Below are 15,524 nucleotides of genomic sequence, written 5' to 3'. Positions count from 1 at the left end.
GCTAGTTCTGCTTGAACTTGATCCATGATCTTCTGTCGATTCTGCCTTGTTGTGTAACGGTGCGGACGATACTCAGCAATTCTGCCTGAAACGGGAACAAGAATGAGAAATCCTCTTCAAGAACACCTGTAATGATGCAAGAATGATATGTGTATGATGCGTATGCTATGTTTTATCATTTCTCAGGTATTCAAGAGTCTCGTCCACCTTTGAAAAATGGCAACCTGCACCCATAAGCGGAACATAAACAACAAAGAAGCAACATACACTGGGCGGCAGGCAAAAGTGAAACATCAATAATCTCATCCATAGACATAAGAAATAAGGTTCATACAAATATAGTTCAAGAAAAGATTCAGTTCATCAGTGTAGAACAAGGAATCCCATCCAACAATCCTGGAGGTGATTCTCAAAATAAACAACAAGACAAACTAGGGAAGTCGTCCTTCAGGAATGAGAGTCTTCAAATATTGGCACTGATCCATCAATCAGTCACACTCTGAACACTCAGGTAGAGGGGTGAGCTTCTCTTTCAGTTGCACCCTGAGTTCAACAACTTCCTCTCGGAAATGAGATGCACGGATGTCACTTCCTCTGAGTTGGCTCTCTCCTGCATGCCTCAGATCTACCTCTTTCTTCAACTGAGTATCTTTGTCCTTAAGCTGTCTTTCCAAGTCTCGTATCTTCTTTTTGTAATTGGTTTCCTCTTTTTGTAATCTCAAGCGTTCATGGTGTTCTTCATCCAACATTGTTTCTATCTCATCATAGGACCTCTTTTTGTTTCTTGATCTACTAGAACTTTCACCTTGCACTCCTTTGAGTTTATGAGCCAAATTCAGCCTATCAGCTTTTGCTTTGTAAAGCTCCATTTGGATCTCTTGTTCATTTTCTTTCAACTGGCGATTCTCCATTAAGGCTCGTTTGTAATACTCAGCAGGCACACTCTCAGAAAGGATCAAAAGCGGTTGCTCCTGTAATGGTTCCATCCGGTCATATGGTAGCAACAAAGTCCCAACTCTTTCTTTGACCCACTCAGTGTAAGCAGGCATAGCAATTGCAAACTTCCTCCCTAAAATAGATCCATCTTTTATACCAATATTCTCCCAATCTTTTCCCACTTGCTCCAATCTTGCTGGATCGCTCCGTTTCTCAAAGTACACGTTTTCAGCTATCTCGACATCTTGCGGCCTTTCATTCATGACAAAACCCAACTGACGGAGAGAAAGAACCGGATTGTAGTTGATGCAACCCCTAGTTTCTATGAGTGGAACATTGCGAAACTCTCCACAACTCATAATGACGTTGCGCACATTAATCCTATAAGCTTGCCACTTTATATCATAAGATGTGAGCGACATGATCCTCTGATTCCATTTGTGAGTATTCTGGGTATCCACAAATGGTCCATTGGTTGGTAGAAAAGACAAGAACCACTTGAGTAGCAACGGGAGACAACACCTGATAGCTCCACACTTACCATGCCTGCTGTGTATCGCGTAATAGGTGTCAGCTAACAAGGTAGGCACCGGGTTTCCTCCAAAGAAAATAGTGATTGCTGCCAGGTCCACGAAACTAGGCATACTAGGGAACAAAATAACTCCATAAATCATGACAGCCAACTGAGCGTTGAAAGCTACCCAAGTTCCTTTATTTGCTTCTTCCTTAGCCATCCTTACCAATAACTTCAAGGATAAGCCCACAACATCACCTCTTGGTTTCCAATTATCGCTGACTTTCTTGATGCTCAAATAAAGAGCCTTAGCGACAACTTTGAAATCTACCTCGTTTGGCACATCCAGGAAAGGTACTCGATTTTTGATTCGGACATTCATAAGGATGGAATACTCTTCAAGAGTGGGAGCTAACTGGTAGTCCTGAAAAGTAAAGCAACGAAGCTCCGGATCATAGAACTGTGAGAGAGTCTGTAGAGGAATCGGATCAACCACCATCTTCAACAATGCCAAGATATCCCCATATTGATCATCAAAAACTTTCTGATTACGGTCGATCACGAGATTACCCAATTCTTCCAAAGATGTTAACGGCTCACGGTAAAAGCTATAGGTGCAAGTCTTCCTCTTCAACTCTGGAATGGCAACCATCTCTCGGTGTGAACAGACTCCTGAATAAACCTAAAAAATGATATGCATATGCGGGTTAACTTTTTTTTTTATGCATTTTTTTTTTGAAAATGAACATGCTATGATTCAAAATGATGAAACAATGGCTGGTTGGCTGAGTATCACGAGGCACATGATCAGAACTTCAGCATGAATTCGGAACCGAGAACCATAAAACACAGTCATCAACTTAGAACCCATACTTCAGAACCAACGGTCACCAACAAGAACCAAACAAAAGTCACCAACAGGGCACGGTCACCAACAAAACAAGTCAACATCAGAACAAGTCACCATCAGTACCTATAACTGATTCATTCCCGCCCCACTCACGGGTGTAATCTAGGCCAGGGTAAGGTTAAGAGAAACGTAGGATAAGCAATCCTTTCAAGAATATCATCATATGCACACAAGGTGTATGCAACGATAATACCCCATCAGAATCTGAACTGCTCGTGATACCATGTTCCGCTAAGTGGCGCCATACCACCCGCTTCTCATGAATCACTCTATTCCTAGGTGTCCTAAAGTTCACTCATAGCCTGTGTATTGGGCCTTTTACCTCTTGTGACTCCCACCCAACAGCGAAACATATACATAGCCAGCACAGTATGCATGAAACAGTAAAGCGCACATAGGATGCAATGCAAGCAGATAAGTATGCAAAGCAATAAATAAATAACACACAATAGACAATAAACAAACAAACGCTAGGAAAGGCCAACTAGGGAAAATAAATCCCCAGCAGAGTCGCCAGCTGTCGCTCCCCAGGATTTCCCGAATCCAGGTACAAACGCGAAAAGAGTGGATCAGAAAAAGAGTAGAGTCGCCAGCTATGTACTTTTATCCCAAGAGAAGGGAAAGGTAGTACTGCATAACCAAGAGGGAATGGATAAAACAAAGTCTCGAACCTAAGAAAACTGAGTAAGGGGGCCGGTTACGTGAAGGGAAGGTTATCGCACCCCTTCACATCTGTGGTACTCCACAGGATTCACGCTTGCTATTTATGTCTAAAGTGTGTGTATAAAAAGTCCTATATGCGATGCGAAAGAGAGAAAATCAAAGTAGGGAAAAGAAAAAGTTATTGCTCGCACAGGCCCTACCCTGCTGCATACGTATCTCAAGAAGGATTGAGAATCAGAGCACCGTAGCTCGGCTAACCTATTTTTGTTTGTTTTGTGTTTTTTAGATGAACGACGCTACTACGCAATCTACCGGATGCTCGACCTTTGGAGACTTACTCACCTGTAGTAGAAGGAGATAACGTGTTCTTAAGAAAAAGAAAATCAAAGAGTTTGTTTGTGTTTTAGGAACGCTCATGCAAAAAAGGAAGTCCTAGACGAAGGAACCGTGCTACCTTAATCGACATGCAAACGAGAGACTATACGAAGCCTAGTAGTCCTATGGAGAGACGATCACACCACACAAAAACATATAGCATAAAGTAAACACACCAACAAGGGGTTCAAGCATACATGGGTAGGGCTTTAGTCAAGAGGGGTCATATCAACCTCGACAAACAAGCCATGGAATGGTAATCAAATGGGCTCTTAACCACTGACATTGAACGTCTGGGTGGGCAGATCAAAAGGGTAATGGGGATAAGACCTCATAGCTCTTAACCCTGGACAGGGTGAGCTCATGACAAAGCGCGGGGGTTCAGAAAGATGGAACCCTCTCCACTGACTGACCAAACAGAAGATCTTGGGCTTTTACTCTAAAGCATCGAGACGTAGTGCGAGCATAAAGAACGACACACTGAATAATGGGGGATTGACTACTAATCCCTTTTATCCGTCAATTGCCTCTTCGTGGAGGTCTTTAGCACTGGTGCCTCCTCTTGGAGGTCTTTGGGCACAAAAGTAAACACACAAAAACATTGCCTCCTATCGAGGTCTTCCAGCTAAGAAAGTGGTAAAATGCTGGAAAGATGTAAAAGGGATCAAGAGATCTACCACACGGATAGAGGTCTCAAGTAACAACAACTAAAGAAGTAAGAAACCCAGAGATCTCTCAAGCTAGCACCATCAAAGAAAGCAAGTCAGCAAAGCAATCAGAATAAATCTCCAAATGGTATCCCACAAATAAAGTGGAATACCAAGCAAGCTATCTATTCAGGAGTCATGTGAGCCCTCTGTAGCGGTGTATTCGTCACTTTATGATTTATTGACTAAATCAAAAGCAAAGCATACAAAGAATCGAGTCGCCACCGCACTTTTATTTATCCAAAGGAATGGCTAAAAAGCGAACAAAAGCCTAAGAAGTTTTACACATAGAAAACTAATGAAAAGATTAGAGATCGGGGTAAGGGGTAAATTACGCAATGGGAAGGTGTTAGGCACCCAAAACGTCCTAGGTACTCCTAGGGAGCCCTTTTCACACTTGTTGTACGAAATGTTATTTGTTTATGAAATATTTATTGTGCAAACATGGATAGAAGGGATGAGAAAAGAATATACAATTTATTATTTTTGTGTTTGAACGGATGAACCCGTTGCCTACCTACCTTTCCATGGAAGGTAAGGATCAAAACGCCGTAGTTCGGCTAAAAGATTTCCAAAATATGAGTGGGTTTATTTTAAACAAAAGCCCTAAGGTCTTTCGTTATCCAGGGGAGAAAACTCAACCTTATACAAACAACAAGTCCACCATGTGAGAAAAGCTTCAACTTGCTAGTGAGGGGTTAACCCTATAATAAGCAAGGAAGTCTTACAATTCAATCACTAAGGACCAAGGTGAGGTTAACATCAACCAACTAGGATAAATCAAACCAATGGCTAATGTATGAAAACTTATCAAGAATGGACAAAGCCACAAAACAATTGAATGAGTTGGATTAACCAATTAGGATTTATTCAAAAAGTGATCAAAGTATGATTAGAATTCAATTCAAAGAAGTATTATGAAATGGAGTTTGAAAATCAAAGGCCTAAAGCCTAGGCTTCTAATTTGAAAGGGATGAAAATATTTGCACAATATTTTTCAGGTTTTGGATTAACATGCAAAGATGGAGATTTAAAGAAACAAAAGGTAGGTGGGTGAGGAAGTAAAACTTCTTAGATGTTCACCTCTTGAAATCATATGTAGATGATTCAAGTGATTCCTTTGGAATAAGCAATGAGCAAATAAGCAAATGAGCAAAGCAAATGGATACCGGATGCCAATCAATGGACTTATACCAATCTCACAAGCAAAGGTGGATACCGGATACCAATTAATGGATTTACACCAATCTCCTAAAACAAAACAAAGATACCAGATGCCAATCAATGGACTTATACTAGTCTCACAAAACAAACATGGATACCGGATACCAACCAATGGATTTACACCAATCTCCTAAAACAAAACAATGATACCAGATGCCAATCAATGGACTTATACTAGTCTCACAAAACAAACAACAAGGATACCAGATGCCAATCAATGGACTTATACTAGTCTCCCACCATATCATAGGAACAACTGCCAAGTAATGGACTTATGCTTGTCTCCTCCATGGACAAAGCAAAAATGCTATAAAGCAAAGTTTATGAAATGATATACAAATGATGATGATAAATGCACAAAGGCACACCCAAGCATATATGCACAGATGAATTGAGTAAGCAATCAATCAAAGTCAATTAGCACACACTATATACAAGCAATTAGGCTCAAACAAGGTTAGACTTTAAAGTCAACTTGAATAGGGTATGTTGTGCTCTTAACCTTAACATTGAGAGTTAAGGTGAAGCAGATGAAAAGGAGATGAGGGGTGTTCCTCATAGCTCTTATCCTTGGTCAAGGAGAGCTTTAAACAATGGAAGGTGTGGGAGTTCAGAAAGTTGGAACTCTTCTCCACAAATAGACTCTATAAGATCTTCAGTTAATATCCACAATGCATCAACATGTTATGTGAGGAAAGGGATGACACACTGAATAGTAGGAGATGGACTACGCATCTCTTTTGTCTACCAATTGCCTCATAAGAGGACTTTTCGTGCTTAGCACAAAGGATAAACAATCACAAGCATTGCCTCTTAAGGAGGACTTCAGACAGGTGCCTGCCCACATAACAGGACAGGTCTTCCAGACTACATGAAGAAGAGAGGTTATACCTAAGTGGTTAAGCAACCAAGCAAAAGCAAGTTCAAAATGAACTTAAGCAACTTATGTACCTGTGGAAACATCAAACAAATCAGTATACAACTCAGACAAACAACCAACAGTTAATATCAACAGTCAAACCCAATAAGCAAAGGCATAAGCCACAAGTCAAGCTCGAATGAGTTAACAACCCTATAAATAACACAATGTTAGTAGTCAAAAGTAAACAAAAAATGCTCAAATGATGGAGCATCATGAACCATATAACTTGGAGGTTCAACCTGAAATCAAAGCTCAAACATGAGAGGCAAACCACTAGGTCAAAGCCTAGGGTCAAAGATGGAGAAAATATTCAAAACAGAAGCTGAAAATTAACATGAATCAACTTCAAACACATCTTGAAACAATCCAAAAGGTCTCACATCAATATCATATACCAAATCCATTTCATGATCAATTGAAGTTCGAAGCAATTTTAAAGCTCAAATGTGACTAACCAGAATGAAAAATCTTAATTAAATCAGAAATCAATCAAATAATTCCAAGAAAATTCATGTTCATTCACAACATTCATATCAAGCATCACACAAAAAATCAGAGCAATTGCAATTCATTTGATATGGAAATCACATCACATAAGATGAACAAGCAAAGGTGTGACTCAAATTGTCACACCTACCTTAACATGATCATAAAACAGCAATGACACATGATAAAAATACCAAATCAACACCATAATTTAAAGCAAAGTGTCTAGTTTCAACATGTAAAATTTGAGAATCATTGGATCAAAAACCAACATTTCACAAATGATATAGCAAGGCAAGGTACAAAAGGCATACATGTTCACAAACCCTAGCACAAAAAATAAACCAGCCAAGCACAATTTATGAAAAAATGATCATAAAATACTAGACAGAAAAAGAAACACAATGCAAAAATCCTCATATTTTTTTGGAGCGATTTTCAATTTAATATGAATTTATGAAGATGAAGAAAAATTAAAAAAAAGCATATGAAGCATGGATGAATACATGGAAGGAAAAGAAATAATATGTGAAGCATTTTTGAAATAATGTTGCACGGAGGAATCGAACTGAAGCACATATCAAATATCCAGGCGCGCCAAGCTGCAAACGCAGCGTTTCATTAATTGACCTGGCCGGTCAATGCACATGTGGCCAGGTCAAAGCGCTACAAACCAACCAAAATGAAATATGGATAATGCGTGGCATACAGGTGGACCAGTACATGCGCTTCATTTCACAAACATATACAAAACTCATGAAAAGAAAACTGAAAGATCAAACGCGTGCCTGGGAACGAAAATCATGATCTTCATCATGTTCATCATGAACAGTGCCATGCTCAAGAACAAAAGTTTTCAGAAATCAAAATCAAACATATCATGGTGTAGATCTTTCAGCATACAACACGAATCCACTAATAACTAAGCATGAATCAAAGCAACAAGATCAAATCGAAGCAATTAATTTTCACATGTGGATCTTTAGATCATCATAACTAACTCAATTGTGCATGAAATTTAATGATCTAAAGCTCAGAATATTCAGCATTAAAAGATCTATAACAACATCATAAGCATTTTAAGAATTGAGAGATTCGATTTGGAACCTCTATGAAGAGCAGAAGTTGGAATTCAGTGGATCCAGGCCTTGCAATGCTCAAATGCTCCTCCAGGATGCTTGTAGAGTTGATTGGATGAAGGCTTGAGGCTTAATTGTGCACGATCTCACCACAATATGAATTCACCATTGTTGCATCAAAGCTCCAAGGATGAACAAACAGGCACTGTGTTCTTCGGTTCTACATGCAAACCTACTCAAGAACTCTTCCAGATGATGAATTGATCAAGAAAAGTGCAATGTGTTTGAAGAATTTGAAAGAAAAAAGTGAGAGAAAAATTTCAAGAATTTGGATCTAGATCTGAAAATGGATTCTTGTTAGCTGAAAACAGTTAGGGTTTGTGTTATATACTCCCTCCAAATCATGCTCTTAATCATGTTTAAGCAAATGGTAATGGTAATTAGTGAAATGAGGTGTAATTGCAAAATTTGGATTTCACCCTATGCATGAAAATTCATGGTGAACAGTGCACGGGTTTGTGATCATTTTCATTAAAAATATCATTTTGGAGCCAATGGAAGTGGTGGAATGCTTAAACAATGCACCAATTTTAAACTTTAAAATTTCTCTCCAAAAATCAAGTGAATTTGCAAATATTCATATGATGGTAATGCATGCCATGTAATGCAAGATTTGGAAAGTAGAGGTCAAGAGAAGAATGTACAAAAAAGAGCCACTTGAATTGGAGCTTTGGTTGAGAAGTTATGCACATTTGAATCTCAATGCACACTTGGCCATGTTTTGATCATATCTCTTTAACCACACATGCGAAATTGATGATCTTGGACTTTTTGGAAATGGGAGAGAAATATCTACAACTTTCATGTTCAACAAAAGTTCATTTGAAGCTTTCTTGATGATGTAATTTGAAGTTGAAGTTAGGTTAAAACCTTTCCATTTTTGGCAAATTCAAATTATAGGTCACTTTCTATTTTTGGAAAGTTTTGACCTGACTTTATTTTCTTCAATGTTGATGTTTGAAATGTCAAATGAGACTTATTTGAACATGAATGAAGTATTTCTAATCACTTCCCACCTCCAAATCCACAGTTGACTTGGCAGTTGACTTTCTAGGCCACCAGTTGACCTGAGGATGTCCTGATGAAATTCAAGCCTCTACCACTTGGGATTTTGATTTAAAATGATATCATAGCTCATGTAAGCTCTTGTGAATGATTGTGGTGCCCAAATTCTCAAGAATGGCCACGATCTATTGCTCAATGAATGCCTTTTGACTGCTTTGACTGTTGATTGCTTCATTTGCAAGACAAAGGTTAGATGACATATTTTTGTACTTTTGGTTAGTAGTAACAAGAAAAGCAATGATATACCAATGCAAAACATGATTGGTGATCAAGAATCACTCTCAAAAGGATACCCAACCCACAAGGAAGGAGGCAAGATGCACAATGATCCTTGAGGCAATGATATGGTATGATATGATGCCATGAGGGATCTTAGGGACAAAATTGGGGTCTTACAGATGCCCCTATTTAAGGTCATTCTAATCGGAGAAGTGAAGTTTAGAAATCTTCATCTCGACGCGGTAGAATGGGCTTAAATAACAGTAATGAGACAAATTTTGGTCCCTAAGAGACCTCATGATGCAGATGTATGCATGCAAAAAAACAAAACTCTATGGGGAATATGGGTCCACAAAGAAGAAAAGACGATCCATCAGAGTAATACACTCACCAGGAACAGAGATTCTAACAAGACTCTCATGGGGATAAGAAAAAAAAGAATGCGTGAGCAGGACACGACTCTGAATTAGGGGAAACAAGAACTAGACACAGCGTGAGCAGGACACGACTGAACTGGAGACCTTACTGGGGAAGGAAGGACTCAAAACTAGGGAAAAGAAAAAATTCCAAAGGAAAACACATCCATTGGAAAGACTCAAGCTGACTCAAACTATCCACAAAGGATACTTCGGATGAAAATCCGGACTCGGACTGGGGAACAATTCACAAAGAACCTCCCTGCCGGGGAAAAATTGCATATATTGGGGAAAACGCCAATACAACAAAAGGGTAAAATCACCACAAGAAACTCCATTGGAGAAGTTCTAATAAAGAGACTCTCCTGGGGAAGCAAAGAATGAGGTGTTACCGGTATAAGGGTAACAAACTCAGGAAGAATGAATATCTAAGACCGGTATAAGGGTGAGAGATATCAATCAACCAAACATCTGAGAGAAACCTGAAAAAGGTACATCAACTCAGGAAAATCTGACTCCACAGGGGACCAAGGTCATAATAGAGAGCAGACAGGAAGGAACACCAGGGATACCGGTTACTTGGTATATAATAGGTGACTGACCAAAGCGTGAATTGGTATATATGCCAAAACACTCATCATCCGAAAGGAGGGCTTGAAAAAGCAAATCGACTTACAGGATGGACATTCGAATCCACAACGGGAAAACGAATCTTACTCAGCTGGGAAAACAAACCCAAAGAACGCATGAGATATAATATCCATTACCGTCAGAACGTGGATTGTATACTCGCATGAGATATATTATCTATTACCGTCAGAACATAGATAATACACTCGCATGGAAGGAAACACCAGGGATACCGGTTACTGGGTATATAATAGGTGACCTACCGAAAACGTGAATTGGTATATATGCCAAGACACTCATCAACCAAAACACAAACTTGTTAAAGGATGGATATTCGTTTCTGCAAAGAATACGAATCTTACTCCCTGGGGAAAATCAACAAAGGATTCCAACCAAAGAGCGAATGAGATATATTATTCATTACCGTCAGAACGTGAATAATACACTCGCAAGGGAAGAGACACCATGGATACCGGTTACTGGGTATATAATAGGTGGCCAACCAAAAAGAGAGACAATCGATACCACATCAACAGGGTAAACGAAAGATAACTCACAGGGGATAAATTGCAAGCATCCGGCAATTATCCAAGAGAACAACAAAGATTCGATTCCGCAAAAGGAACACGAATCTTACTCGACTGGGGAAACACAACAGGCTTCGACTGAAGAGTGCATGAGATATATTATCCATTACCGTCAGAACGTGGATAATATACTCGCAGGGAAGATTATCCACAACCGGTTACTGGGTTAATAAAGGATAAATCAACCGAAAAGAAAGGCATTGGGATACCATACTAGGTATATAAAGATTACCAATCAAAGGGAGCAACAATCATTACTAAGCAAAAGGGTAAATGAAAGAAGACCCGCTGGGGATGAATTGCATAAACAGCAATTATCCTCAAGAACTTGCTGGGGAATACAATTGCTAGCAAACGGCAATTACCCAGAAACAAGGAGGGAATATCAACATCAATATCAAATGAAGATAACCACAAAGAGTAACCATCATCGGTTAGGATGAACAACAAGGTTAACTTTGCAAAGGGGAGAAATTAGGGTTTACAACTACCGAATACGGGGTAGAATACCAAAACTCTGGCTGGGGATAGGGTTGCTAGCATTCGGCAACTATCCACAAAAAGCACAGACTCCGTTGGGAATAAAACCACAACAACATAGGATTTACAACTACCGAATACTGGGTAGAAGACCACAAAATCCACCATCAACCAGAACGAACCACAAAGGTTACCTCTGCTAGGGGAAAAGAGATGGGACTTAAAACTACCGAATACTGGGTAGTAGACCAAAAACTCTGATGAGGATAAAAGATAGGGTTTACATCTACCGAATACGGGGTAGAAAACCAAAACGTCCACGTGGGAATGAAAGAATCCCAATTCCGCACGGGCATAAAAAAAAGGGTTTATAACAAACCACAAACTGCTGAGGAGCAGAACAACTAGGATTTACGACTACCGAATACTGGGTAGAAAACCATCGACTCTTACTGAGGAATAAAAGGTATATAACCACAAATTCCGCCAAGAAGAGGGAACATAGGAGTTACAACTACCGGTATGAAGGTAGAGGCCCAAACTCCGCTGGGGATAAAAAGAATTATTGGCGGCTACTGGGCAATTCATTCATTTATTCCACAGGGAAGCACGAGAAAGAGTTGACAAATAGCCAATTCGGGATTGATCCGAAAAGACAGACTGAATCAAGACTCGTCCTAATGAGGATATAACTCAATAGGAAGCTCCACCCCAATATATGTGTTGGGAGGAAACGGAAGAAACCGTCATCCACGAGGATATATCTCAGTGGGGAACTACAGAAGGAACGACAAACACTTTCTGCTTATGGGGCTGACTCTATATTGAGAGAATTAAACACCCGACATCTGCTTGGGGGAGATCTACTGGAGAGATCTATATCACCTATTAGCAGGGAACAACAAACAAAAGATATATGGCAAAAATGCAACATGAATATTTAAATGTTGAAAGTATGCATGAATATGCGTAAGTTATGTTTGATGAATGCTGACAAAACAGACATATCTAACACAAACAGGTCTAGGAATCAAACACCCGGTACTACACTTCCAGAGAAAAAACCAACTGGAAAACCAATCTGCTGAAGATCTACATGCTGAAAAGCAAAGATCTGCTGGGAGGCAAAAGAGATCAGAGACATCAGGCAATCACAAAATCTCTGAGTGATAGATCAATAATCAACCCAACTGGGGAACAGAAAGTCACAACAGGCAACAACGGCCACAAAGACAAATCTGTTGGGGAATGGGAGGAATCCCAAGATATCTGCAGGGGGATCCTCAGTATTAACTGGGAAACATAAATTCCCTGCTCAGGCGAAAACTGCCACGAAAGCAACTCCAAATAACTCCGCTGGGGAACAACCCACAAAGGGAGAACAGATCATCCATGTAGAATCTAACTGCAAGAACAACTCTACTGGGAACAATGTCAGCCATTCCATCGGGGATACACCCACTGAGAAAAAAAATAGATCATACAAGTAGTTTCGGCAACAAGCCACTCTATTAGGGATCAAAAGCAACAGGAAATCAACCACATCCGAGGATGATAGATCACCAACCGATCCCACTGGGGAAACAAAGATTTCAACAGGCAGAAACTGCCACAAATCTGTTGAGAAAACCAACTCTGGCGGGGACTCTGACCCTGTTGGGGACTCTGGGGGAATCACAGCTACAATCCACCATACCACAAATCTACTGATGGCTTCACTGGGGAACCCACTGGGGAATTCACCGGGGATGAGGAGGAGAACTGGGGATCAACCACCAAATGCTGAACCTTCCAAGAATAAACCCACAACTGCCGAGGAGGAAAATAAACACTGCTCTGCTGAAGGGATAAGAGGTAAAACCTCAACATGCACTCCGATGGGGAGATATAACATCAAATGCAGTATATCATATCAACAACCCTGGCGACAGTGCTGAGGAGAGAAGCAACAACTCCGCTGGCGACTGCACTTGGGAGAGTGATGGGGTACCGGGGTCTCAAACCACCTACTACCGAATATTCCAAAGGAAAGCACCCATGCTAGGGAGAAAAAACTGTTGGAGAAGAAAACAAAGTCTTCAATAAGCACTCTGCTTGGGGAACAACCCCAATAACGATATGGAGAAAGAGGATACAACCATGCCAGGAATATGAACAAATGTCTTACCCTATGGGAAATCATGCCACCCTTGGGAGAGCACTGAGAAATTCCTAAGTATCCTTTCATTATTGTGAATGTTCATTTTGTTTAAAACCATAGTTTGAAAAATTTATTTGTTTAAAACAATGACATTTTATCAATTAAAACATGCAAAACATTTGTTGAATTGAAACAAATAAGAGTGAAAATAATTGGATAAAAAGCTCAAATTGATTTGATGGAATGGTAGCCTGCAAGTGGCAAGACTCTATAGATCTGTACAAATTTGAAATCAGTGATATATATTGGAAGAGGGCTACATTGAACATAATGGTCCTTTCTCTACCAATTTGAATCTCGATGTATTCGAAGCTTCAGTCGACGACGAATCGAGAGTCTCTGACGAAAAGACAGTTGTAGAACAGAAAGTCTTGTCAGGATGCAGTTACTTGCCAAATCCCTAATTTTTGCCTAGATTGCCCCAGGGTGAGGCACTCAATCTAGCGGGATGCAAAATACTCTTTTTTCATGTCTCTAACTTTTTCCTGGATCACCCTTTCGGGTTTTCCACTGAGACGCTCATTTTTGCCTAAGCCGCCCTTTCGGGTTTTCAACTTAGCGAGCTATTCTGTTTTTCTTTTGCATACTTTTTTTCTTAGGCAAAGTATTTCTTGACTGCATCTGAATTCACAGGACGAGTGAAATCCTCCCCATCCATTGTTGTAAGCATCAAAGCTCCGCCTGAAAAGGCTCTCTTGACAACATATGGACCCTCGTAGTTTGGAGTCCACTTGCCCCTGGAATCGGGCGCGAAAGACAAAACTTTCTTGAGCACGAGGTCACCTTCTCGAAACACACGAGGCTTGACCTTCTTATCAAATGCTTTCTTCATTCTCTGCTGATATAACTGACCATGGCACATGGCAGTCAATCGCTTCTCTTCAATCAAATTCAGTTGGTCATAACGACTCTGAATCCATTCAGCATCAGTCAACTTGGCTTCCATCAAGACTCTCATTGATGGGATCTCCACCTCTATTGGGAGAACAACCTCCACGCCGTAAACAAGAGAAAAAGGGGTTGCCCCTGTTGAAGTGCGGACAGATGTACAATAACCATGCAAAGCAAATGGCAGCATCTCATGCCAATCTTTGTACGTAATTGTCATCTTCTGGATAATCTTCTTGACATTCTTATTAGCAGCTTCAACAGCCCCATTCATCTTTGGTCTGTAAGGAGAGGAATTATGGTGTGCAATCTTGAACTCAGCGCACAACTCATCCATCATCTTATTATTCAGATTAGAACCATTATCAGTAATGATCTTATCTGGCACACCATAACGGCAAATCAGCTGGTTCTTGATAAACTTCACAACCACCTGCCTAGTCACATTCGCATACGAAGCGGCTTCAACCCATTTGGTGAAGTAGTCAATTGCTACGAGAATAAACCTGTGTCTGTTGGACGCTTTCGGCTCAATCATGCCTATCATGTCGATTCCCCATATAGAGAAAGGCCATGGTGATGAAATCACATTCAGAAGTGTCGGAGGAATATGAATCTTATCCGCGTAAATCTGACACTTGTGGCATTTCTTCACATATTTGCAGCAGTTAGACTCCATTGTCAACCAATAGTAGCCTGCTCTCAGCATCTTTCTAGCCATGGCATGTCCATTGGAATGAGTACCAAATGAATCCTCATGGACCTCAGTCATCAACAGGTTTGCTTCGTGTCTATCCACGCATCTGAGCAAAACCATGTCAAAATTTCTCTTATACAGCACTTCACCACTGAGGTAGAAATTGCCTGACAACCTTCTCAAAGTTTTCCTATCTTTCACAGATGCCCCAGGCGGGTAGACCTGGTTCTGGAGGAAATTCTTGATATCAAAATACCAAGGCTTGTCATCATTCACTTCTTCAACTGCAAATACGTGAGCTGGTCTATCCAAGCGCATCACGGCAATATTGGGTACTTCATTCCAATACTTGACTACAATCATGGAAGCAAGCGTAGCAAGCGCATCTGCCATCCGATTATCCTCTCGAGGAATATGATGAAAGTCAACTTCTGTAAAGAATATTGAAATTCTCCTCGCATAATCT

The sequence above is a fragment of the Lathyrus oleraceus genome, chromosome 3, assembly GCF_024323335.1.
Source record: "Lathyrus oleraceus cultivar Zhongwan6 chromosome 3, CAAS_Psat_ZW6_1.0, whole genome shotgun sequence".
In the NCBI taxonomy this organism is placed as follows: Eukaryota; Viridiplantae; Streptophyta; class Magnoliopsida; order Fabales; family Fabaceae; genus Lathyrus; species Lathyrus oleraceus.
This window is presented reverse-complemented; position numbering follows the sequence as displayed.